The sequence below is a fragment of the Sphaeramia orbicularis genome, chromosome 20 (genome assembly GCF_902148855.1).
Source record: "Sphaeramia orbicularis chromosome 20, fSphaOr1.1, whole genome shotgun sequence".
NCBI classification, from domain to species: Eukaryota; Metazoa; Chordata; class Actinopteri; order Kurtiformes; family Apogonidae; genus Sphaeramia; species Sphaeramia orbicularis.
The window spans coordinates 6,867,301-6,893,478 of NC_043976.1; the positions used below are offsets into that span (position 1 = coordinate 6,867,301).

At 37.9% G+C, this 26,178-nt stretch overlaps 1 long non-coding RNA gene across 1 annotated transcript; it reads left to right on the forward strand.

The window, feature by feature from the left end:
- The first annotated feature begins 366 nt into the window (after nucleotides 1-366).
- LOC115411449 (uncharacterized) lies at nucleotides 367-25,495 on the forward strand. The gene is made up of 3 exons (XR_003934214.1): nucleotides 367-491; nucleotides 13,381-13,386; nucleotides 25,485-25,495. It is a non-coding gene; the product is annotated as an uncharacterized LOC115411449 (long non-coding RNA).
- The last annotated feature ends 683 nt before the right edge of the window (nucleotides 25,496-26,178 follow it).

A 26,178-nucleotide genomic window follows, 5' to 3' on the forward strand; every position in this document is an offset into this window, starting at 1 on the left:
CTTCAGACTGAAAGATGACAGACGTTAGGCTTTGATAAGTGTCCCAGTGTCAGATGCACGAATCAACAACGTGACGTCAACACAACAATGGAGGTGCACGTAAGCATACACATTTACATTATTGTTTAGAGTATAGAGGGCGTAAGAAGATAAACAGGTGGCCAAATAGATAACCTAGCCTGTCGTTTCAAAAATCTATAAGGCTGTTATTTCAGTGCAAGTTTGCAATGGATAAAAAAACTTCACAATGTATAATTACCTCCTCTGTCGTTTCACCTCTTCCATCTCGTTTCTTTACATGAGAATACTGTACTGTTGAGAGTCAAAATGCCTCTTTAGTCAAAAATCAAAAACAAAAACAAATAGTAGCTTAGATCTGTGGTCCTCCATATTTGTTGTTTATTTTCAACGTGGATCGTCTGGAATGCTTTGAGGTGGGATGTAATTAACTCCAGGTGGGATATATCCTACCTCCCAGCACTTTGTAATGTGTCATAAGACCTATACAGATTATTTTCACGAGCTACTTCATTGAAATCTTTTCAGTCCATTTATTCCATCTGAACCTCCTGCCTTCATCGTCAACACTCGCTTATCCATATTGTTGTGATGGTGGTTTTTATACAGGGTAATTCAAAAAGAATGAACCCATTTCATGACACATTGCTTCAGTTGTCAAGCATCGTCATGAAATGAGTCAGTGACCATTTGAAAGAGGAGTTTTGAATGGTTGCCTCACTGACCTTAAAGATCGAATAACAACAGTCATCACCTCAGTGGATTGTGACATGCTGATATGCGTCTGGGAGGAATTGTCTTATTGCATTAATGTTGTCCGTGCTGCAGGTGGTAGTCACATCGAACACTTGTAAGACAAGAAATAATAGTTGATTGTGAGTAGAATACTTGTGACTTGGCTGGAGTTTTCTATTGCTTTTCCTTATTAAAATATGGCATAATTAAATTGGTTCATTCTTTTTGAATAACCCTGTATATTTACATAGATGCAGTGGTGATTTCTCATAGACTGCAAGGGAAGCCCGGCTTCCCCTAAAATTACAAAAATTAAATGGTTAAATATGTACAGTTGTGTTGACATTTTATTGACTACAAATGTGTTAGAACACATTCATCTCCCAGACGAGTTCGTTCAGAATCAGCTTTATCACAAATCAACAGACTCGATGTTGTTCACTTCTCATACATTCCCGTTGCGCTGTTTTCTCATTCGATCTCTGCTCAGTGTATTTGTCTGTAGACGCCGGGCGTCTATGGGCTTCAATGGGACTGAGTGGAACAGTTTTTTTCATTGCCTCAAAACTGGACGGTAATTGGATAAATGCCACAATGTTGTCCCGCCCCCGGACGCCGGGCATCTCTGGGAGTGAATGGAGCTGTGGGCGGAGCTCGGCCGGGCTGGACGCCAGAAATCCCACGTGCCGATTGGAGGATCAGTTGAAAGGCTGTATCCCGTTTGATTGACAGCTATTTTCAGATCTACTCCTTTCAGTTTAATACCGTCACACATTCTGCTGTGAAGTCGAGAGAGAAACCACTACGAAATTACTTCTTCATTTCTTGCACTGTAAATAAAACACACTCATTGGACTTCCTTGTTTCAATTTAACATAATTTCAGCATTTTCTTGTTTCAGTTCCATAATTTAATCATTTCTTGTTCGAGTTTAATATCGTTTTGTAGATAGTTAAATCAATCAAACTGTCGGGTAGGTCGGAGTGAAAGGAGCATCTCTTGTTTAAAAGGCTGAAGTCTTACACCCACAACACACTGGGCCAAGGCAATCTAAGCAGCCTAGCTCTGCTAGACACTGAGAGGACACTGGTCCAGTCCCTGGAAAAGACGCCTACTTGGTACGATAACATCACTGACCATTTTCTTAAAAAGGAACGGAGGGCCGAATTTATGTTTAAATAACTTGACAATTTTTTTTTTTTTTTTTTTTGATGTAAGCCGACAATGAGCTTCCCCTGTCTCAAAGACGAGCAGCTGCCACTGCATGGATGGTAGAGGTTTCTTTTATTGGTTCTAACAGTTGCAGTAGTAGTGTATCCACTGTTAATTCTTGAACTTGCAGTAGTAGTATTAACTGTTATGGACATTTGCTCTAGCTAGTGGTAATTATTCTAGCACCAGCTGTTCTACTTTTAAAAAGTTCAAGTTCAGTTTGCTGTGCATCCATGTGTCTCCCCCTACTTCCCCCTTCTCCCCTTTTTTTCCTCTTCCTTTACCCTCTCTCTTAAACCCAAACTGGTCAAGACAGACGACCATCCTCCAGGAGTCGGGGTCTGCTCGAGGTTTCCGCCCGTTTAAAGGAAGTTTTTTTCCTCAGCATGAGTTTACTCCTGTGTTGCTCCAAGTGTTTGCTCCTGGAGGATTCTGTTGGGTTTCTGTAAATTGTCTTGAGAGTCTGGTTTCAACCAGCTCTATACTATGTAAAGTGTCATGAGATAACTTTTGTTATGATTTGGCGCTATATAAATAAAATTTGATTGATTGGTTGATTAACGTGGGTGTCAAATTTGAAGAATTTCCATCAAAAGTTTTATGAAATATGAGATTTGAACACATTACTCTGTTGCTTGTCTTTCTTCACTGGCTTCATGTCCATGCCAGAACGGACTTCAAGGTGCTCCTTCTGACATACAAAATAATAAATGGCATAGCACAATCTTATCTTTCAGACCTGGTGAAATCATATGTGCCAGCATGTTCACTGCACTCCCAGGATTCTGATCTGTTGTGTGTTCCCAAGGTCCGGAAAAAGGCCGTCAGTGAGCGGGCCTTTTCTTTTCAAGCAGCAACTCTGTGGAACAGTTTGCCCCTCGATATCAGACAGGAATGTTCTGTTGAGGTATTTAAAGCACAGCTAAGGACCCACTTGTTTACTGTTGTATATGAGCCCTAAGGTGTGTTGTTCTGAGTCATATGTTGTGACTCTGATCTTAACTTGTTCTTTTGCTTTTACTGTAACTGTATTTATTTAGAACTGTTTTTATTTATTTTATCTAATCTGTTTTTACTATGCTCGTATTCTTTTATTGTTGCTGTGTTGTAAAGCACTAGGATTAAAAGCACTATATAAATAAAATGTATTATTATTATTATTATTATTATTATTATTATTATTATTATTGTTATTAGACTCAAGAGAATAGACGGAAACAAAGACACCAAAACCATCATCTTTGACCTTTTACTTGCAAAATGTTCTCAGTGCATCCTTATGTAAAACTGAGTATTTCCCCCAAATTTGCTAAATTCTTTCAGTTCCTGAGATGTTGCATGTAAATGTAATGGACCCAGACAGACATCACAGATTCATTGTGGATGCCAAAGCTGAAATGCGTCAGCAATAGCCAGAATTAGTTATGACACATTATGACATATATCATGCATTTTCTACTGCTGCTACACATGTTAGCCATTGAAAACCATATCATGATGTTAATAATCACACATTAAAGATCCACAACCATCATAATTACTTTTAGTTTTAAAAGTTCTAAATACATACAGTTAATGCTAGGACTTAGAGGATTTCACTCTGTGGTAACTCTATAAAAGAACTCACATTTTCATTCATAATGCATTTAATGATGTATATTCACTTAAAATAATTTCATTTCAAGCATTAACATTAGCTTGAACAAGGTAATATAAAGATGAAAGGCCAGCAAGTGAATTGTACTATTACAGTGAATAAATTACAGAGCTGTTTTTAGATATTTTATTCATCTGGAAATGCTACATACTGTGGATTGATACGGTGGATGCTTAGTCATCAGTTAATACATACATAATGATGTTCAAAAAAATGTAGGGTAAGTTGGTTAAACTCAACCAATGTGTTTGTTATGCTACTGTTAACAATTATATATGACTCATAACACTTTCCTTCAAGCATTTAAAAAGAAAAAAAAAAAAAAACACTGTTTCTTTAATGAGCTAATTGTCTCACAATTAACAACAGAGCTTATTAGCTTCTTAAGGGCCTTTATATGAAGTGTTATCCACATCACTGTTTGTAAAGTGCACCAAGCTCTGGTGACTGTTTAGCTAAAATGCCCCGGGCCTTCAGACCAGGTTCAGATCACATTCCCACCACAAAAGAACCGCTTACCACAGTTTGTTTGTGTCCAGACCCAGACCACTTCCTTCAAACACTCATGTTTTGGTCCACACCCGAATACAATTGCTATGGAGCATCTACACAAACACAGGACATACCAAGAGGAAACCCAAACCCAGTCTGTTTCCACTGGACTAAACAGTGTATGTTTCATCATGTTAGTTAAGGCATGTCCATAGTTTTGGAATACCACCAGAATTTCTACTGAGAAAAAAACTTTATTTTATTCCAGCAAAGTTACACCTGCTTCATGACTTCATGATCCCATGACATTGCAATTCTTCTTTTTTTTTTTTTTTTCTTGTCTAAACATATTTTCATCTTACTTTAACAACAAACCTGAATTGAAGTGCTTCCCCTTTTAAATGAAGTAGTCACATTTTTGTGAGAAGAATGCCCACAGTATAGATTAGATTGCTTGTCAGTAGAAAAGTTTCTAGGGTGACATCAAGAGGTTATGAGCCCCAGGGGAGGGTGCTTGAATGATGAGCACTGTGTGTGTCATCATCATGCTTTCTCTTGAGGCTCCCATGGGTGCCCTTCCCAAAAGGCAACACTCTCCCTAATGAACTAGCACCAGAACAATAAGCTACCAGTCTATTGTGACTTTTTTATGTCCTGGTGTGCTCATTTGTGTGAACATCCCTCTCTTTCAATCTGTGCTGACTTTTCACTTACTGCTTTTTTTGTGAATTTGATCTTTATTCATATTTCCTGGTGTGGGGCTATCACAATTCAGTTGTTGTTTCAGAATGCTGGAAATGTCAATGACATACAAGCAGAGACATTTTAGCAGCTGGAGTCAAATCCTCACAAACTGTGGCATTAGACATTTCAAAACTGGCAAATTATGGGATTTATCACAAATTAAACCTCATCGGTTCAACCCATTTGTGATGCATGCTGCTTAGGGCTGTAGGGAGCACTCAGTCTGTGTGTTTCTCTACAATTTATATAGCACTGCTGAAAGTAGAAAGTATGAGGGATTTGCTGGACCCCTTTGATCTCTCCGTTCTGCAAGCCTCACAAGCCCTCCTCTGAACTCTATTTTCTCAAAATGTCTCTTCTAAACAGTGTCATCGATGGCAAACAACACCTGAGTGTTCAATCCTACCAAGCTGCGTGTGTCTGTGTGTGCGTGTATGTGCGCGTCAGGTATTCTCCCAAACCCCAGAGGGCAATCTATCTGAGTCGGCCACAGACACAAGAGATAATGTGCCTCCGTCTTCCTCTTTAGCTACCCCGCCAGGACCACAGAGGTGTGAATGCATTCCTGTGTTTATTTCATTTAACACATGTCCCACTGTGGAGGTGCGATTATGATAAGGCATTACGAAGAAAATCAAGAATGTGCTGGGTGTTACAATCATACATCTCATACTAGTAGGAGTGAGAATAGGCTAAAAGTGCTGGACACCTGAAAAAGCACCTAGAAATTGGGTGCAGGCATGCATTTTGCATCTTTAAGCTTGTGGAAAATTGGTTTGAAATAGCAGAAATGCTATTTTTAGTGTCTTGATAAGTATCCACAAAAATCTGGGTGAAAATAAACATTCACAGCTGTGTCAAAACCTCATCTAATGAAGCTCATTTTGTGGTTTAGACCATTTCATAAGACTGTCAGTATTTCAGATCATGCTTTGACTGATATCTTGTTACTGTCTGCAAAACCCTCACTACTATTAAATGTGTACACAAAACACAAAGATAAACTTAAATATGGATGATACAAGGATTGATGATTACTCACTTTTCTTTCTTTCTTTCTTTCTTTCTTTCTTTCTTTCTTTCTTTCTTTCTTTCTTTCTTTCTATTGAGTTTCTGAAAAAAACAAATTTCATCTGTATCTGTATTTGTATCTGTATATAATTAAATAATAATAATAATATGTCAGTTACATATTACATACCTTAACTCTATCCACTGGTAGGAACTTGCATTGCCAGTTTTCATGGAAGGAAGAGGGTGAATGAATGAAAGACTCAACAATAGCTAGAGCCATTATGCTAGAAAAACAGAGAAATACTTTTTTTGATTGTTTCTCAGTGGTTATAACTGTATGACTGTAGATGTGCACCCATTGAACCAATGAATGCACACACAGGCACAATGGAGTGGATATATGGCCAGAAGGTTAGTTTACAGTACATCACAGCTGATGGTAACTAGATTCTTTAAGTGGGAAAACTTTTTTTTTCTTTGTTCTTTAGTGCCATGCTACAGAATTAATGTTGATATAAATATTGAGCCTTACTATGCCCATACACAAAAAAAGTTTCCACAAATTTTAGGGTCTGTATTTCAAGACTGAATTAAACTAATTTCTTTTACTTTTTGATGTGTATTATTATACAGTCTGCATAAAACCCTACATGACATTGTTCTGAGGCTATTATGCATTTACTTTTCTGAAGACTAAAACACTTTTATCCTTCCTTTTCCCCTCCTCCTCCTCATGCATCAGTTGCCACCACTACATTTCATTACACCTCAAATAGAGCCAAGTCTGATCAAAGCTGCTGTGAGAGACACTTCATTTTCACGTTGGCCTTTTTTAAATAGCATACCTGAAGTCTTGGAACTCAGAATCTTTATTGGAAAAGTAAAATATGATGTATAAACGCATTTAGAGGTGTTGCCTAATGGGATTGCTGTATATCAGATTACAAAAGAGGGAAGAGCAGAGCAGGTTTTGGGTCAGTTCTGCCCTGTGTGACTCATTTTTTTCTGCAATTATACCCCATGCCCTGTCGTTTCTCTCCCTGCACTTTTATTGCATCTTCTGCCCAAGACAAACAGCAATAAAGCCAAGGTAACCATGGATACATGAGGGACACATCTCTTTTTTTCCCCTGCCTTGCCGATGCTCTTGAAACATCCCTCCTTTTGAATTTATACAGTAAAAGTCTGTTTTTTTCTGTGACTGCTCAAGGTTGTGAAAGATGTGTAGGAAGAAATCAATGTTGCACTGGCTTTAACGAAAAGTAAAGAAGAAGCCACCAAGGTGACGTTAGTGGAGTTAAGAGAAAACACTGATTGTGATATCTGAGCCTTGACTTTTTATCCTATATATTTTAACAAAATGGCGAAAGCTAGCAACAATGGTAAAAGGAATGTCAAAAGCTTCTTGCACCTGGTATAATCACAAGCGAAAGAAGCATTAAAAGCCATGTTTCAGCGTGGTGCTCTGTTTGAGTCAATGTCTAATCTCTTGACAGTGCTAATGAACACATCAGCTAATTAGAAGCACAGGGAGTGTGATTTTACATGCCCAACCCACCCCCAAGTGTCCCAAAACAACCAGCTATCTGTCTGTTCCTCCTGCAATCCATTTCTCAGTCTCTTGTAGAGCCTGCAGCACAAGTAAACTGTGGGTAATAATGTACTTTCCTCTTGTTCTGTTGTTTACCTCGCTCCAAGTAATTGTCAAGATGGCAAGTTGGTGTAAATAGCATGCTTCCTGGTGTTGAAACAGTGGAGATTGAATCCCAGTCATTGTAAAAGCTGGTTTGATAGTTTAGTAGCTGATCCAGAACTTTTTCAGATGCCTTACACAACTGGAGAAAGGTGAAAGAAATGCGACAGGAGTAGGAGGTGAAGGAAGGAAATGGGTAAGACAGAAAAATAAAATGGAACAGAAGAGATTTTGAGGCAAAAGGTTAGGAGAAAAAAGCTGTTTCATTGCCAGTCAGCCTGGGAAGAGGAGGGGAAAAGGGGTCAGTCTCTAGGATTGTCCCTGAAAAGGAAGATGACAGTGGCTGTAATAGATTCTCCTCATACCTTCCTTGAGGTGACCTGTCTGTGGGAGGAGTTGTCTTCGCTAATGACAGGTGAGAGCACAGAGGGGGAGGCCGTCAGAGGCTTATCATCTGCTGAGAGCCATCTCTGTGGCACTGCAGAGCCCTGATGACCATACTGTAGGCGTATTTCATCCAGATCGCACAGGAATGACTCTTTACCAATTTTTCCTCCAAGCAAGGAGACAGAATGTTTTCATTTAGTAAAAAGAAATTAATGTAAATCAATACAAGTGCTTGACGATCTAATCATCACTAAAGTGTATATCATGCAAGCAGTGATTTATAGAGTAACACCAAAGAAAACCTCCCACCTTAGAACTTGCCTGTAGCTTTAGTGGCTCAGTGAATTAAATTATAATTTCCACCTTGGTAACTTTGAATTGCGAAGATGAAAAGGCAGCAATACATATCATATCATTCGCTGTTTTGACCGCTTCATTATTTGTGATGGTTTTGCAAAGAAATACTACAAAGACTTATTTAAGTTGGCAGCTTGTAGTGTGTCCACAATATCAGCAAAGAAAGAAAGTATGCTTGGCCACATTTTCATTCGATGACCTTCAACTTTTCAGAATGTCATTCTTTTGATGATATTGGTCATTATTGCATGCCAATATGTGACTATAGGAGCTGTGATTGTTTTGGTCACCTTGGAAACAGGCCCTGACTAACTATGTATGTGTACACAAGTCATAGGTGTATTCCAGTGCATCAACAGGGCAATGCATCTCATATAGTTTGGCGGATCACCAACATTATGACCTCAGGCTACAAACCGTTAGATGGTGGACCTTTCTTAGTCACGCTGTTGACTTAAAGGCTTGTCTGTGTCCAACTTGTATTTTTTGGCCTAAAACAGTAATTTAAGTTAGTAAAACTTGAAAATATAAATTATTGACATTTAAGGCAATAATGTGAGTTAGCACAACAAAGCAAGCCAGTTGTGTGCTCCAAAACATTTTGGTGAGTTGTTAATCTTAATATTTTTAAGTTGGGGTTCAATAAAAGGGACAACAGTTCTGCCTAACTCTTATTTCTTTGTTGTGAAATGCAGGAAAGCCAACTTTCTGAGTTGGCACTTTTCACATGAAATCTCACTGGGGCTGTGCTGCCTCGAGCTTGAGTCCACACACGTAAGTTTTAACCAACCTTTAATTAAATTAAGTTAAAATGATATGGGAATTTTATTCTGAGGCTTGCAATTGCCCCGATACATAGTCTGAGGTTGCCAGGTCATCAACAAATCAACCGAAATGACACTTAATGTGGCGGGCTGCAGGGATGTTGCCGCATTGCTCTGTGGGTGTTTGACATTCTGTTCTATGTTCTGTGTTATGTGCGGGGGTTCATGGCATTACTGTGTTTATGAGAGTTTAGGTGAGTGTGTGGGCACGGTAATAGTTTATCTGGCATTTTACATTCATGTTTGTTTTTCTGAAGTGACACCATGATTGTAAGTTGAAGGCAGAACAGTGCCTTCAACTTACAATCCACTTTCTGGGTCTCGTGGACCGGTTCATTGGGCCGCGACTGGTCAAAATAAAAGCATTATTTGTAAGTGTAGACATTACAAGCAACTTCCTGGTCACAATGGTATTAATGAATGTGGCACCCTAGTAACCATGGGGCCCCCTGTAGGCTGCGGGGCCCTAAGCAACCGCTTAGTTCGCTTACAGGACAGGCCAGCTCTGAGCAGAAGTAAGGATTAACAGTTGTTACAATGTAAAATTATAAGTTACTACAACTTACAGTTGAGTTGACAAAAATCAGAATTCAGAGTTCAGCAAACTCAAAAGCAAAACTTGGAATATTTAGTTTAATTGCCCAATTTAAAAATTTCATCGAAGTTTTTTGCCTTGAAATTATGAGTTCACCCAACTTTTCTTTGTTTGCAGTGTGGTTGATGGGAATTAGTCAAAGCACTGACTGTTATTGTTAATGTCACTGGCTGTAGTTGGATAACAGGGTTGTCCTAAGGTGTCACATGGACCTTAGGTGGTGTGGTTGTGGCATGGGGTCATGTCTTTATGAGATTATGAGATCCTCCACAGAAAAAAAAAATCTGATTTGATGAAAAATTTGTGGATTCATTTATTTGTACATTTTCTGTAACTGCTTAATCACCTCTGCTGCTGTGTGCAGAGTTTTGGAAAGTCTAGTTTAGATAATAAATGAGTAACACAAGATAAGCTTAAAAAACATTTGCCAATGAAGTCCATTAGAGAACAACTGGAAGAATCCAGTCACTTTTGATGCTCCACATTGATTTGACATTAATTTGGCTTAGGCAATGCCTGGAAAGACTTATGTTTTTGTGATCCTTGCTTCAGTACTCAAACAAATAGAGAAGTGAGGTCCTGCCCATTCTGGTTGTGCCCCGTGGGACATTGTGGGCGGCCAGGGGGTGGCCATGGCTCAGATGGCAGAGTGGGTTGTCCAATAACCGAAGGGTTGGCGGTTTGAATCCTAGTCTCTGTCCTAGTCAGTTCGTTGCGTCCTTGGGCAAGACATTTCACCCTCCTTGCCTCCAGTGCCACTCACACTGGTGTATGAATGCGTGTGAATGTTTGGTGGTGGTCGGAGGGGTCGTTGGCGCAAATTAGCACCCACGCTTCTGTCAGTCTGCCCCAGGGCAGCTGTGGCTACAAATGTAGTGTACCACCACCAGAGGGAGAATGTGAGAGTGAATGAATAATGGGTCAATAATGTAAAGCACTTTGAGTGACCAAAAAAGCACTATTTAATCTAATCCATTATTGTTACAGAAATGGTGATATTGCAGTCAATGGTGAAAATCAAGTAACTTTTTGATCCCATTGAATTATGCCACCATTTCCACATGATGTTTATTAGTTTAAAAAACTTAAAGAGTTTTACCACAAACAGTGAATTTATTTACTTGTACAATCAGACTACTCACTCAAAAATACCATAAAGGTAACATTATCACACATGTCTTTCTTCATGTTTTCATGAGTCACTGAACATGTATCTGTAATTTCAACATGACCAAACCTGTAGTGATTTCCCCTGCTTTTACAACATTTTCATCACCACAAAGAACATGCTGAGGTTACTGATCTTTGGTGTTGGTAACTCCAAAAGCAACATCAGATACAGTCCACTGAGCCATTTCACACAAAACTAGAGACTGATCTCATGAAATCAAGTTGTATGACATGCCAGTTCTTATTGCCTTTGGCGTGCTTTACATATGCATTTTGTCCTTTGCATGTTATTCAACGCCATTTGATCGTGTGTTAATTTACGCCAAGATCTCTGGTTCATATAACCCTAACCGTAACCCTGACCCTCAGTGCGTGGTATTTGACATGGTGTGAACATACATGCGGAAAGCTTCAAATGTATACAGGTAGCACACCAATTCAAAGTGGCATGTATATTTACGCAAGTCATTATATCACGTTGCAAACCTAAATGTTCCTTTACTATCTGTGCCACAAACTGACTTTTTTGACTTTTAAAATTACATTTTAGAGAGAAACATCTTATTTGTAAATAGTGACATAACTAAAACAGGATCAAAAACCTATTTATCTCTCCCCATTGACCATCACTCATATTTTGTCCTAATTCAGTTCCTATGGGGAACAGCAGAGAGTTCAGGACTTCTACAGAAAAAAAGCTTTTTAAAACCCCTGTATCTGCAAATGTACTTAGGTTGTGAAATGATCAATCAAAAATGATGACAAGGTGTAAGTCACAGCTTTTAAAATGAAATGAAAATAGCAGAGGTACCAGTGGGAGTAATTCCCTCTTTCTACCCTTATAGTGTCAAAAAACTATTACTACTTCATAAATAAAAGGCGTTTTTAAATGACCCATAATCCACAAGCTGCAGTCAACTCAATATATGTCTTCCTCTGCTCTGCTTGTGCTTTAGCCTGGAGAGTTGGAACAGCAAGAGATTTCATTATACTATTGTATCGCCAATGCGACTAGCAACGGAGTCACCAGGCAACAAGGCAACATGCTCCCTGTTCTGGGTCTTGTTCTACAGAGCCAAAGTGTGTGCTTTACACTTTCACAGCAACAGTTTCTGTATGCATGCACACAAGCACACACACTCTGTCTCTTCCAAATCCTCCCTTTCAGTGTCTACATCAGCCCCAATCCTTTTGGGTCTGACCAAAGTCCTCCAAACAAACATAATGGACAATAATCAGCTCTGAGGCAGTCAGTGTGTTGGATTGTTTTGTCATGCTTAGATGACCGAACACAATAAAACTGTTTTCTTAATAAAAGAGGAGGTTATTAATCTGATGATCTGCAGTCCCCATGTGCCATACTTAGAAGTTTTCTGCAAAACAGACCTCATCCCTCATTGGGGAAACTGGTAAAAGCTCTGTTTACCCACTGCAGCACTGAGAACAAGTTTTATCAGGATTGCCAAATACAATTATTAGTTTTCTGACGTCAAAAGAGAGGAGCTGAGCGACAGTATCAGAAACAAACACTGAGCTGTGCAGATGACTAAACAGTCTGACGTTAACAATGCGTTGATATGTATAGCAGTTTTGTGTTTTGTGCATAGTCAGAATTTAGTCTGATGTGTGTAGGATTTTTGAGTTACTTATGGGATCTGACGTAGGAATTTAGGGTAGATTGAAGGATGGGGTAAGGGGGCGGGAGATTAAAAATTAAACTACATCCCACTCCTTTTCAAATGTTGGACATTCTTTTATATAATCCTGTAGTTGTTTGGTTTTAATGCTAATTCTAAATAAACAAACAAACAACAAAGACTATTTTAATACAGAAACAGACAGTAACTTTTTTTTTTGTTCCATGATAAGGTATCACGCACCAAAGTAATAAATATAGTAGATCATTGAAGAGGATAGTTGAAACAAATTTTAGGAAGTTGCAAGCTAAAAGGATATGATTATTTATTTATGTATGTATGTATGTATGTATGTATGTATGTATTTATTTATTTATTTATTTATTTAACATATGGATGTAGACAGTGTATATGTATGGGGGAGCACAAAAGTATTTTAGATGCACCTAACAAAAAAAAAACATCAGGTACCATTGAACTAAATGACTACGACAAATCACCTAATCTTTAGTCTATAATCCAATTCTAAGTAAACTTTTAACATGCTGCAAAACAAGGGGGGGAGTATATTTCCCCACCTACTTTGAGTCCAATTAACTACTCTTTCAAACTAAACTAGTCAGGAGTCATAAACCAGTCACACTTACCGTAACTTATTTTCTGTGATTCATTATGTGGAAACTTCCTGACAAAGACATACTGTGTAAACTTCTGAAAGTGGCTACAAAGCAGTAGGTAAAGATTCTACATTATACTGACAGCTTTATCTACAGTCTGTCAGTTAAGTAAACTAGTCTTTAAAACTAAACCAGCCAGGATCTGGTGGTGCGAGTTAACATACAGAGAGCATTGTGAAAGTATTTTCCATTGGAAGTGGTATTGGAGGTTTCTTAAATGGATGAAAATAAAGAATGATTTGTTCTCCTCATCAGCCCAAACATACTTAGTACCTGCTGATGGATCCAACCAGCTTTTTAGGCTATTTGTAGGAAGATGCAACCAGATAATCAATCTCACTTGGAAAAGATGTTTCCATCCCCTGTTAAGTGATTTAATTTATTTTTGAACCATGCAATAACCACCTGAAACTAGCGTAAAAGTCATTTTCTGAAATCAAGGACATTTGTAAGACAAAACTTCTGTTTGCATCAACCTTTTCTAAAGTGCTACTTCCAAATGTGCAAAAAAATATACTATTGAAACACGGCTACCGAGATTTTGTAACACTGAAATATCATTTCAACAAGACTATAAGTAAAGTCTAAATGTAGGAGAAAGAACAAAGAAAGATTGACTGATCTAAAAAGCTCAGGAAACATGTTTAAAATGGTCTTTACTTTGTGGATGAGTTAACATCAGCCCTGACCCAAAACTTTTCTCTCATTTTAGCATTTTTCATTTATTTGTTTACAGAATACATGCAAGTTCACAAATTCCAAAATCATTCATTTACACCGACAAGGACTGGGAAGAAGAAAAACTTATTTAATCTTACCCCCATTCTCATCATCAAATAACTTAATATAATAACGTTACTCACTCCTGTCCTTAGACTTCAAGCCAGAACAATGAACAAAATAGGCCTTTACCAAATTAGAAAAAAGTCAATTGACAGTATTTACATTATAAAACCTAAATGTGTGTGAAAAATAGAAACAAAATACATTCCTGGTGGTGTTACCGTGGGTTACCATGGGTAACACCACCAGGGTAACGGGTAACCATCAACTTACATTGTAATAATTATATACCAACAATGGTAAGAATAAAACTACAATACGACAAATGGTAAAGGGCAGCACATACACTTTTCTTGTACACACACTATTATCTCTCTCAAAATTTGAATTTTCTAGGGAGAAGTTTTCAAGACCATTTGAGAGTCTTTATTAAGAATTTTTGATAAATAACAATTACTCAAAGGTGGGTACAGTAGCCAAAAATTATACTCAAGTAAAAGTACTGTTACTTTAGAAAAATATTACTCAAGTACAAGTAAAAAGTAGTCTTCCAAATAATTACTCAAGTAAAAGTAAAAGGTACCTAATTAAAAAATTACTCAAGTACTGAGTACTTCCTGAGTAACATCATATTTATTGTTATTTTAAATTTAACAATTAATAAATGAAATGTTAAAATAAAATATATATGGGAACATTACTGCTACTTCCAAATATACCTCGTAATAATCTTTGTTGGTTCTATCACATTAATATCTAGTCTGTTCTTATGGAGACAGATACTGTGCATGGTTTTCTGTTTACTTTTATGAGTTAGCCTAGATATCTTTGAGCATATCTTCCCCTTCTGTCGGATAACTTTAACTCTAATTAAACAAACTGTATTACAAACAGCGCTAGGCTGTACACAGCTAAAACTAATCTTATTACAACTTAACATGATGTGGTTTCTCAAATTTGAAGTTGAGTTCTTACATGCTGAAATGTTGACTTGTTTGGGCAGATACAGATGACAGCACATGACACAGCTGCTCTTTTTCATAGACCGTAAGGCAAACATAGTTTGAATGTGTGGCCAAGGGTGTCAGGGCCAGTTCTTCTAAACCAGATAGAAACATATATAAACCAGCCAACCAGCAGTAAATCAGATAGAAACATGTGTAAACCAGCCAACCAGCAGTAAACCACACAGAAACATATATAAACCAGCCAACCAGCAGTAAACCACACAGAAACGTATATAAACCAGCCAACCAGCAGTAAACCACACAGAAACATATATAAACCAGCCAACTAGCAGTAAACCACACAGAAACATATATAAACCAGTGCAGCAGCACTAAACCAGACGCCATAGCAGCTATCTTACAGCTTAATCATCTACACCAGTGGTCCCCAACCTTTTTTGTACTACAGACTGGTTTCATGCTTGAAAATTTTCTGTGCACCAGGTAGAGGTGCGGGGGTTCCAATAACAAAAACCTCTGTCAGTTCAGAGCATGTGATCTGAAACACTTACACTGTACATCAGGCAATTACAATAATTCTACAGTATAATATCAACTCACCCTAATGCAGAACCAGTCGGAACCCTGGACTTGTTTCCCTGCAACTAGACGGTCCCATCATCTGGGGGTGATGGGAGACAAACACTGATTGTGTTCCATATATCCAGTCTACTACTTGGTAACTGACATCGCAGAAAACAGACCACACAAAGATATGAGGTTGGAAACGGAAGACGGACTTTCAGGGCTTTTGTGGCGGTATCTGTATATTCTGCTTTGACTTTAATCCAGAATGCAAAGAGGTTTGAAGTTGTCTCAAACATGGATTGATGTGCCCAAGCAGTTTTGATGGTTTCATGGTCATTAACTAGTTGGTCACGGCAAATTATGCATCGTTGGAGTGGCGCTTGTGTGTCACCTGTTGCGATGAACCTGTAACTTAGGCAGGAATCGTGATATCTGCTTATAAATGCAGCCTTCTGCAGTCTGTGACCTTTCTGCACCCTCATCGTTTCCTCATTTCTTCCCGAAAAAGTTCTCTAGTGACTTTTGTTTTTGGTTCATTTCTTTAGCTGGTGTTACTACTGATTCATGAAATGGCACAAGAGCAGTTGTGAGGCGAGGGTGGAAACGGTCGCTTTTCAAAATAAAATCTCCGCAAGACTAACAGAAAAAATTGCTTTAATTTTAACCACAATTTTTTTTTCTTTGCGGCCCGGTACCAAATGATCCACAGACCGGTACAGGTCCAGGGACCGAGGACTGGGGACCACTGATCTACAGTACCATTATTAGTCAACTTTGCTTCATTTCCATTCAGCTAGCTTCTGCTAGTAACATAAAATGTTTCTTTAACATTATAAAAGGTTACATACCTCTATAATTGGATTACTTTCCTGTCACCTCTTTTCTCTGCTTCGAAACCGTGCAGCTACGGGCTTGGAAGGCCTTTTCATAGTGATAAATTCTGCAACCTTTACCTGGATGCTTAGGTCAACACCTGCTGACACTGTCATTCACCTCTGCTCTGTCTCTGTCACTCACTCACACGCGCAGTGAGCACCAGGTCAGGGAGAGTTCACCTGAGAAATTACAGGGGGGGATGGTTGTTGTTTTGTTTTTTCATTTCTTTGTTTTTCAGACAGTTAATGAGAAATTATCACGGTATCAGTACTAGTATTTCTTTATTTACTATAATTATTATTACTATTATTTTATTTATTTATTTAGCCTATCAGTGGCGCCCCCTCCAGCGGTTGGTGCCTGAGGCAACCGCCTATGTGGCCTATGCCACGAGCCAGCTCTGAGGGGAGTTCCACATCTTCTGTCTCATCTAAATCCGAATCACAAGCTGTTGTTTCATACATTGCTGACGTCCACTCGTGTGTTTGTACTCCAGAGTGCTCACTCTGCTCCTGTGTGAAACCGGAACCAAGCTGTCATGTGACTGCCTGGCTACAGCTGATTGTTCTTGTTCTTATGGTTTTATGGCGGTTGGCAAGCCATCTTATTGGAGCATTACCGCCACCATCTGGACTGAAGTGTGGACAGAGACTTGGCAGGAAAAAAAAAAAACAAACCTAAATCCTTCCTATAATATCAGTATCCCTTAAGAAATCTATAATATACCTATATGTGTTTCCAACTTAACTCCCAAGAAGCCCCTGCAAAGAAAAATCAGCATGTTTCAGTTTCTTCAGTGCTGTAAATAATTTCCCACGTTGCTCTGTATATGTCCTACACTCCAATAATATACTACATCTGACTGGTGGTGTGGTGTCAAATTTAGCTAGTGGCTACGTCAAACGTAACCACTAGCTACGTTTGATTGGTGAAGCACGGTCATGTGAGTTTTTGGCAGAAGTCTTTCTAACGAAACAAAACAAATAGTTTGTGCATTAACAAATGACCAGAAATAAAAGTAATGAGTGGAATGTACGCTATTGTAACGAAGTAGAAGTAGCATTTCTTCTTTATAAATATACTCGAGTGAAAGTAGAGAGTATATTGCATTAAAAGTACTCTTAAAAGTACAATTTATGTAAAAAAAAAAATAAGTAAATGTAACGGAGTAAATGTTAAGTATTACTACCCACCTCTGCAATTGCTTGATGCTCGATGAACATCTGCTGCAACATTTCTATACTGCCTTATATTGCTGAAAAAAAAAAAACCTTGATCACCTGGATTTATCCAAGCAAATAGTTCTTCCATCCTTCCACTTCTGCAGTGATTAATGATTCAACTTCAAGTTATTTAACTCTAACTGATGCAGTGAGTAGTTTCTGATTTCTTAAACAACCATCAGTTTGATAGAGACCATAAAGACTGGACTGTTTCAATGCAAAAAGGTCATGTGGTCTGATGAGTTCAGATTGACCCATTTCCTTTGTGATGGATGCTTTTTAGGGAGAAGAGAAGTGAATGAAATAATTACCCATCATGCCTAGTGCCCTCAGTCCAAGCCTGTGGGGGCAGTGTTAGGGTCTGGGGTTGGTTCAGTTGGTCAGATCTAAATTCATTAACGTTATGTGTCCATTAAATGAGTTCATCTGAACCTGAATACACTAACTGACCAGAATGAACATTAGTGGATTTTTTCCCCCTGATGACACAGACATAATCCAAGATGAAAAATACCAGGACTCATCAGGATCATTGTGTAAAAGACTGTTTCATGAAGCATGAGGCATAATTTTCACACATGGATTGGACACCACAGAGTCCAGACCTGAATCACACTGAAAACCTTTGGGACATTACAGAGGAGACTTCACACTGTTGTCCGACTCTCCATCATCAATACAAGACCTTAGTGAAAAATTAATACTAATCTGGATGGAAAGAAATGTTTCCATCTATTATATTTACTGTGACACTGCATAATGTATCCCATAATTAAAGCTAAGGTGGTCCAATGAAATAATGTGTGGGTGATTTCCTTTTTTTTTTTGTATGTACAAAACATTTTTGAAACTGAGCATTTTCCCGGTGTACCCTGAAAATATAAATGTTGAAATCTACATCACAGGTAAATTAGCCTATATAGTGATGGATTCTTCAGTTGTATAAAAATGAAATATAACTTTAAAAACAGTGAAGAAACTAACAAACATAGGCTAAAAGACTATCTTTTCTCTAATTTTAGGTCTTCATTTCTTTGCTATATGTCTCCCCTACTATTTATTTTCCTATACCACCTACACCTGCTTTGTTCTCTTGTTTGTCCTTGGGGGATTTAGAAAACACTGGGGCCCTACGGCGGTAACCCAGCCGTGTGCAGCCCAAACAATAAAAGGTTCATCCAATTCAGTCTGGCATGTGGTCCTGCCTTTCTGAATGGAGAAGGGAACAGCACCTGGTATCTCTCGTGCCTCCATTACCCACTGCCAAGATTGGAGAAGATTGCTCTGCCAGAACAATAATGTGGACATCCACCATGAGCGTCCATCACCCACACACACACCCCACCTTCGCTCCCTTTCACCCACTGCTCTTTCTCTTTCAACCACTCGTCCAAATCAATCTTTATGTGTGTGTGTGTGTGTGTGTGTGTGTGTGTGTGTGTGTGTTCCTGGGTTCTTCTTCTTTCCCAGTCTGTCTTTTATGGAATAAGTCATCATAGGTCTTTATCTCTCTTATACTCCCTGTCTCCCTGTTACTGTATTGGTTTCCTTATCATGGCTGAACCAACTGCTTGCCCCCATATGACACCCCCACCCCTACCCCAACCCCTGACCCTCCATAAGCTTCATTTGTGTGCTGACATTCAAACCTATGGCCAGATTTACATTCCTCCACCTGGGAGCCCCATTACTCTTGTACATAAAAACACAAAGTAAACACTGATTTTTTTTTTTTTTTTTTTGGCATAGTGTTTAATCCATTTTTGTTGCATTCCCAAAACTCTAGATATATGTACACCCTGATATCACATCCCTTAAAACGTCAGATGATAGAATGTGTGCAGTCTAACCACGGTTCTAATACTTTTGGATTTTTCATTATAGTTTAGTTTTATTTAGTTTTGATTTTTTTTCCCCTCTAATTCAGTTAGTTTTAATTAGTTTTTAGAGCAGGTTTGCTAGTTTTTATTAGTTTTCTTTTTTTTTTCTAAATGCTTAGTTTTAGTTTAGTTTTAGCATTAATTTTAGTTTTGTCGTATATTTTATCTTCTTTGCTGTCGTATTCAAATAAATCCCATACAGGACTCTGCTTTCTCCCAACTTTAGTCTCCATCTTTCCAAGTAGAGTGGGGACCAGAAGACGACTCTAAACGACAAGTGACAAGAAGTGACAGACCGCGAAGTTCCGTATGGTGCCGCTAGCTAAAATTGCTAGAGCAAAATAAATTGATTTTGTATCAATCCAACATTTACAAAGACAAAAACTAAGGGAATTTTATCCATAATTTTTTATATCTTTTAGTTAATTTTGTAAGCACACAATACAGTTTCAGTTAGTTATCATTTTTTTCTTTTAATTCTATTATTATTATATTATTTAATATAATATAATATTTACTTCAGTTAATGAAAATGTTTTTTCAATTCTAGTTTTCGTCATTTCATTAGTTTTCATTAACGATAATAACCTTGAGTCTCACAAATATCTAGGGGTAAAATGTTGATGGCCAACTGACTTGACATATGTGCAAAATGGGGCATTTTCAGAAAAAAAGGTCAAATTTTGTAATTTAAAAAAAGACAATGATGCTCCTTTACCACTTATTTTATTGAGCTGATTTTATCTTTTGTTTGGCATCATGGTGTGCGGAAGCCTGTCCTGAAAAATCAACAGAAGCTCCATGAATCCAATTGTTAAAAAGTCCAGCAGGCAGATGGATGAGCTACAACTTAGCTCAGCACAGGGGACTACCAGCTACATATTAAATGACCAGTCCCATGCTTTCTATGGGAAATCTCAGCGTCTCCATCAAGATACAAAATAAAACAGTGCAAAAATAGTGGTTTCCAGCAACCGTCACTAGGGTTTAGAAGTTGCAGCACCATTACATAGAGATGGATCATAATTACAATGATTTTTGAACATTTATTTCTCCATTCAAAAGTACAATAAAGGCCAAAATTTAAGGGCTAAAGGTTAACCATCTTTGTTATCCCCCATAGGGAATTTCAGTCTCTGCATTTTACCCATCCTGACACACTCCCAGTACCAAACATTAGCATTAGCACATAGCAGACAGTAGGAGCACTGAGCTTCCATTGAATATGCAATATATTTAGAAAAAATACACTTGGCAAGAACCTGCACACTAATTTGGGCCAGACAAAAATCCAAATGCTTACTCTCAAATCCTTCTCTTCTACTGTCAGCTTAGAAATGGAGACCACTAGCATAAACAGACTCCAACACAATTTTAAAGCTGCAGTGTTTGATAGTTTTCTAGCATCACCTTTCTCGCATTTTAAAATTCATATTTTCTAACAGAAGACGCAAATTATACATCTACTCTGTCTCTGTGTTTTCAGGCTGTTGAAAATCTTCTTCTTCTGACTAACCACAGGTTTTTCATTCAGGCAGGGAGGTTACAAACATGACTGACAGATGTAATTAGCAACTGTGCAGATTTTGTTAGATGCAATCTGTATGTAATTCTACTGCTTTACTCCTGGTCTCATCACTGATGCTTGGACATGTGGCTTCACTTCTTCACATTTCCATAACAGCAGGAATCAACATCAGGTCATCTACATCTGTATTTAATCTTAGGATTTAGGAAAGAGCTGCAAAAAGAGGGCATGTATTTTCAGATTCAGAATACGCAGCTACTGGTTTAACTACTGAGTTTACTGTAGTATTTGGAGGGGATTTCATTGTATTACTGCATCAGCTTTGTCTGCTGTCTGTGTTTGTAAAATGTGTGTCCAGATAAATGCCTAGTTTAAACTGCAAGCCAGTTCCATCTAAAATCATCTGATTTAGGCATTATTGGGACTCAAAACAACCAAATTTAATAGTAAGGCCTTACATATTTACTCAGCTATGCAACTGTGAGAAGTGGCAAAATACTTAAAGCAACTGCACTTATTTTATGAGAGTCACATTGTGGAAGCATCCTGACAACGATGTACTGTGTAAACTTGTGAAAGCGGCCACTTAGTGGTAGTTAAAGATTCTACATTATTCTGGCAGCTTTATGTAGTCTGTCAGTTCAAGATCCATAAAGCCTCACATTCATCAATGCTCTTTCGCTAACAACCATTCCTTGAAGACCACCCACCCGCCCACACACTCACCAGCTCTCCCTGATGTCCCGGTTATCTGTCATGCCTTTGATAAGATGTTGCTGGGCAGACTGGTTTGTGGGCTGCAAGGCATGACATGAGCTTGTTTGGTTTGCTGTGCAACCACCGAGGTGTAATGCAGGGTGACACTCACGCATGGGAAGAGGATGCAATGTTTTATCACTTGGCTCGTTGCTGGAATCAGCTAAGGGATTTAAAAGGATCTGCTTATTGTAGTGAATCCTTCCTTTTCATATTTCATAGTATGAGCAAAACAAACAGTGGCACTTTTTTTATGAAGACTCTGCACATATGTTTAGAAGTGACAAGAGGCTTTCAGTTTATATGTAATTGCAAAGTCACATCATTGTAGAAACACATATATTCAGGGTTCACTGTTAAAGTTTTTTGGGTTTTTTTATACTTGCTTAGCTGAATAAGAGGGTTGGAAATCTACTCGCCCACAGTTAATTTTTTCTTACCTGTAATTATTATTTTTATCTTTACCTCCTGGAAACAAAGACTACTGTCATGCCAAGGACATCATGTGAGATATCTAACTTCTTCCATCATTATTTCCAAAACAAACAAAACAAAAAACCAACAAAAAACAAAGTCTGATAACTTACTTACCCCAGGCCTAACATATTTTCAATATGATTCATACTTATACTCCTTTTCAATGCTCATGTGGACCATTTGATAAAATCATCCAACATTTTGACTGAAATGTATAATGACAATAAAGGCATTCTATTCTATATTCTATTCTATTCTGAAATGCAGAGATTTTCTAAACTCATAAACCTATAGTATGTTTACACTAGAAGAAAGAAAACATATTAAAATAGGTAACTGGGAAATCTGCATCTACAGTATATAATGTAATCAAAAAATTCTGAGAATCTGGAGAAATCTCTGCGCACAAGAGTCAAGGCAAAATCGGTATTACATACCTGTGATCCTCAGTTCCTCAGGCTGCACTGCATTAAAATTAAAACGATTCTATAATGGAACTCATTGGATGGGTTCAGAAAGTGTTTCAGAGATCATTGTCTGTGAACACACTTTCACTTTGCCATCTACAAATGTAAGTTAAATCTTTATCATGTAAAGTAGAGGTCATGTAAGAATGTGATCCAGAAATGCTGCTGTCTTCTCTAGACAACATCTCTTTTAAAATATACTGAATCAAACTACTCTGTGGTCAGATGAAGAGAAATTTGAAATTCTTTTTGGAAACCATGAACACCATTTCTTCTGGACTGAAGAGGAAGGGGACCAGCACTCGTTTCAAAAGCCTACATCTCTGGGGTATGAGGGGTGCACGACAGCCTATGGAACAGGCAGTTTCCACATTTGGAAAGGTAAAAAGTACAAGTAATGAAAAGTATATACACATTTTGGAGCAATGTATGCTCCTGTTTAGATGACAACTTTTTGGGGGAAGGTCTTGCATATGTCAGCAACACAGTCATAAACTGCATCTATAATGACAGCATGGCTTCATAGCAGATGATTCTGGGTCCTGAACTGGCCTGACTGCAGTCCAAACCTTTCACCAACTAAAAACATTTGACACATCATGAAATGAAAAAAACAACAAAAAAGATCCTGGACAGTTGAGCAACTAGAATTCTATAACCAAACATTAACTAATCAATGGTGAGAGAAATTAAGTAACCAGGCCTAACATGTTATAAGTGACATTTATCACAATATAAAACCATATTATGACATTTGTCGTTATTGTTTTGTAGCCCAGACCCCTGTTAGAAAAGAAACACCTGAATTAAACATGTTCCGATACTTTTGTGTCCATATAATGTGTAATAAAGTGCTTGTAATATATATATATATATATATATATATATATATATATATATATATACATATATATATATATATATATATAATATATATATATATATATATATATATATATATATATATATATATATATATATGTTATTGGCCTGTAACGGTACACAAAATTTTTGGTTCGGTACATTTTCGGTTTTGAAAGCCACGGTTCTTTTTTTTTTTTCAGTTCGGTACAGAAAGAAAGAACGAAAGAAAGAAAGAGAGAAAACCCCTCAAAATGTCTATAATTCATTTACTATGAATTTTTGAACATTTCCCCCCAATTTTTGGAGACAATAGAATATAGAAAAACAGGAATAATATAATTCTGCTGCTATAAATCAAATAGAAAATAAAATAAATAAATGTATATATTTTAAACATTACTATTGCACTTTTCCTGGAAAGGTAATTTTGAACAAACAACAAAAAATTTAATCACAGTTCTGTCAGTTCACATTCTGCATTAAAATAGCAAAAAAAAAAAAAATCCACATTAAGTGTAACATTAACAAGAGGGTAAACTCATCTTCTCTTTTTACAAATTTAAGAGCAACATTCACAACGAAATTAACCAAATTGTTTATTTTAGGACAGCTAACAAACTGTTTAGGCCACTTTGTGTATTTGTGTGTGTGCGTGTGTGTGTGTGTGTGCGTGCACTTTGTCAAAAACATGGAGGGGGGTGGGTTGTTGGAGCGAGGGGGCGGGGAGCACATTAATATACGTGGGTATGTGGTCCATAACTAACGCTGGCGTGAAACGAAAGTGAAACTACATACTTTCAACGTCCAACTCCCGGGTTCTATTCCTCTTATTATACAGCGTGTGTGTGAGAAAGAGAGAAAGAGAGAGTAAGTGTAAGTGTTTGAGAACTACCGGACATAGGCGGTTGTCTTACACCGGGAACCCAAAGTGTTCCCATTTGGGAAAATGGGACTGTAATGATGGCAGAGGGTCTTCAGTCTCTTCCTTCCAGGCTGACATCATGTTTGTTGATTTTTTTTTTTTACCTTACATCAGCTGCTATTTCGTATCTCAGGTCAATGTGCGTTCCTTCAATATGTCCGTGTGGAACTTCCGCGGATTTAAAGTTCTGCATCGACCGATGTCTTTAGTTTCTTTTTCTTTTATCTCAACATACTGTGCCTTTTCGGTACAGCTGTGTACCATTTAGTACAGCTGTGTACTGCTGTGTTTATTAATGGCATACGTTTTAGCCAAAAATAAAGCTTTTATAAGTGAGTTACTGTGTAGACAATATGTTTAATCATGGGTCGGGTCGGGTCGGGTTGCAGTTTTAATGTACATGGGTACGGCCGGGTACGGATTGGACATGAAAAAAAATGCGGGTATCGGGTTGGGTTGCGGTACTCAGCTTTGTGGGTACGGGCGGGTGCAGGTTTGGAAAAGTGGACCCATGCAGGACTCTGGAACAGGTGCATACCAAAACGGTTCGGTTCAGTATGTGTACTGTTACAGCCCTAATACATATATATATATATATGTCAGGGTAGAGACTGCGATCTGGTAGGATCGGCGATTCTACCAGTGGAAACTCCGATCGGAGTCTCTACTGGTAGAAACTCTGATCCTACCAAACATTTAATAGGATCGGAGTTTCTACTGGTAGAAACTCCGATCGGAGTCTCTACTGATAGAAACTCCGATCTTACCAATAGAATTGCCAAATGCAAAGTTAATGTTGAAATTCCAAAGGTTTTGAGAAAATTGTTGTCATTTTATATTTCACAAATGGTTTTAATATTTGGTGCTTTCCATAAATTATTTATATATTATGTGAGCGTGCTGAGACTAACTAAAAAGTCCAGATGTGGGTTAGGGGTTAGGGTTAGGTAGGTAGGATCAGAGTTTCTACCAGTAGAGACTCCGATCAGAGTTTCTACCGGTAGAGACTCCGATCGGAGTTTCTACCGGTAGAGACTCCGATCGGAGTTTCTACTGGTAGAAACTCCGATCGGAGTTTCTACCGGTAGAATCGCCGATCCTACCAGATCGCAGTCTCTACCCTATATATATATATATATATATATATATATATATATATGTATATATATATATATATATATATATATATATATATATATATATATATATATACACACGACCTGTCAAAAGTTTGAGAACACCCCAATTTTTCCAGTTTTCTATTAAAATTCAAGCAGTTCAAGTCCAGTGAACAGCTTGAAACAGTGCAAAGGTAAGCGGTGAACTGCCAGAGGTAAAAAAAAAAAAAAAAAAAAAAGGTAAGGTAAGGTTAAACAAAACTGAAAAATAATGTACATTTCAGAATTATACAAAAAGGCGAACAAGAAATGGGTTAACAGCTTAAAGCACTTCTGCATCAGTGGAGGTTGATCAAGCCTCGAAAGTTGGTGCTACCAATTCCTACAGGTGTCCCAACATTTCTGAACTACTTACAACCCCCTGTGTCTGGATGAAAGTAGTGTTGGAACACACTTTGATACCATACTATTGTGAGCATTATTTGAACAGTATTGTACTGCAGAAAGTAGTGTGTTACTATAAAAATGGAGAGAAAA